Source organism: Rutidosis leptorrhynchoides, chromosome 2 (assembly GCF_046630445.1).
Source record: "Rutidosis leptorrhynchoides isolate AG116_Rl617_1_P2 chromosome 2, CSIRO_AGI_Rlap_v1, whole genome shotgun sequence".
Classification (NCBI taxonomy): Eukaryota; Viridiplantae; Streptophyta; class Magnoliopsida; order Asterales; family Asteraceae; genus Rutidosis; species Rutidosis leptorrhynchoides.
Genome location: NC_092334.1, coordinates 105,240,248 through 105,242,769, shown reverse-complemented (window position 1 = coordinate 105,242,769; position 2,522 = coordinate 105,240,248).

The window sequence follows — 2,522 nt, the reverse complement described above, 5'->3', positions numbered from 1 at the left end:
CGACGCAACGGACTAAAAATTACAAGTTAACTATGTATATAAATATAATATAATATATAATTAATTATATTAATTATATATATATTATATATATATTAAAAACCGTCGGCAGCAAGAAACTCTAAGGGTGTGAGCTGTAAATATATCTCCGCGACTCGCGGAGTTTTAAGGGCATTTTGCCGCGAGTCGCGGAGCCCCAATTTTCAACTCTGGCTATAAAGCCAACCGAATTCTGATCAAATTTCATCATCTTTTTTTCTTCCTCTTCATACGTAAATATATTTATATTTATAATTTATATTTTAATTTTAATTATAATTCTAATAATAAGGGTATGTTAGCGAATGTTGTAAGGGTGTAAGTCGAAATTCTGTCCGTGTAACGCTACGCTATTTTTAATCATTGTAAGTTATGTTCAACCTTTTTACATTAATGTCTCGTAGCTAAGTTATTATTATGCTTATTTAAAACGAAGTAATCATGATGTTGGGCTAATTACTAAAATTGGGTAATTGGACTTTGTACCATAATTGGGGTTTGGACAAAAGAACGACACTTGTGGAAACTAGACTATGGGCTATTAATGGGCTTTATATTTGTTTAACTAAATGAAAGTTTGTTAATGTTAATATAAAGATTTACAATTGGGCGTCCCTATAAATTACCATATACACTCGATCGGACACGATGGGCGGGGTATTTATTTGTACGAATAATCGTTCATTTAACCGGACACGGGAATGGATTAATAGCCACTAGAATAATTAAAACAGGGGTGAAATTACATTCAAGGGTAATTGGTGTAATTGTTAACAAAGTGGTAAAACCTTGGTTTACACGCAGTCGATAACCTGGTGTATTCATTAAACAAAGTATTAAAACCTTGTTACAATTCGAATCCCCAATTAGTTGGAATATTTAACTTCGGGTATAATAATAATTTGACAAGGACACTTGCAATTTATATTTATGACTGATGGACTGTTATGGACAAAAACCAGACGGACATATTGAATAATCCAGGACAAAGGACAATTAACCCATGGGCATAAAACTAAAATCAACACGTCAAACATCATGATTACGGAAGTTTAAATAAGCATAATTCTTTTATTTCATATTTAATTTCCTTTATTTTATATTTAATTGCACTTCTAATTATCGCACTTTTATTTATTTTATTTTATCGCACTTTTAATTATCGTACTTTTTAATTATCGCAAGTTTATTTTATCGCACTTTTATTATTCGCAATTTCATTATCGTTATTTACTTTACGCTTTAATTTAAGTCTTGTATTTATTTTATATTTTACATTAGGTTTTAACTGCGACTAAAGTCTTAAAATCGACAAACCGGTCATTAAACGGTAAAAACCCCCCCTTATAATAATAATATTACTTATATATATATTTGTATTTTTATAAAAGTAAACTAATATAGCGTTGAGCTTTGTTTAAAGATTTCCCTGTGGAACGAACCGGACTTACTAAAAACTACACTACTGTACGATTAGGTACACTACCTATAAGTGTTGTAGCAAGGTTTAAGTATATCCATTCTATAAATAAATAAATATCTTGTGTAAAATTGTATCGTATTTAATAGTATTTTCCTAGTAAAATAATAACTATTTTATATACACCTCGCTCCACATCAAGTTATTTTTGGCGCCGCTGCCGGGGAACTATCTTAAAAGCCGGAAGCGCAACGCTAATATAAAAAAAAAAGATTTTTTTTTAGTTTACTTTTATTAAAATTCGCTTTTGTAAAAATACGTTTTAATTATTCAAAAATATAAAAAAAAAAAAAGAAAAAACAAAAATATAAGTATTTTTAGGATTTTGTTAAATATTTAAGTTTTATAAGTTTCTTTATTTCTATTTTTAAAAATATAAGTTTTATTTTAATATCTTTTATTTAAAAAAAAAAAATAGAAAACATAAAATAAAAAAAAAAAAAAAAAATAAAGAAAACGCGTAAAAACACAAAGCTGTCAACTGAATTCCTGAACCCCGCGACTCGCGGGGTTTGCTTCTTTAATTGCCGCGACTCGCGGAGGGTTTCTGACACACGGACAAAAACCCTAATCAAGCATTGATTACGGGTTATTTTTAATTATTATTATTATTAAAACCTAATTATTATTATTATTATTATTAGTTTTAATTTTACTTTTACTTTTTATTTATGTATTTAGTTTTAATTAGTTTTATTAAATTGTAAAAGTTGTAGTTTTATTAAATAAATAATATAAAAATAATATTTTTATAAAAATTGTACTTTTTACAACTTTTTGTATATTTTTATATTTTGTACCTTTTTAATCGTTGTAGCGTAATATTTGTATTTTTTAGCTCATATTTAATTTTAAACTTAGTTTTTGCTATAGTTATTTTTACTCCTAGATTTTTAGGCTTTGCCGTAGAATTCCTTAAGTGCTTTTTCTTTAGACTAAGATTTAGGTGCTTTAGAATTTTGCGACGCCTTTTTAAGTTTTAGTTTCTTTTTAAGTTATTTCC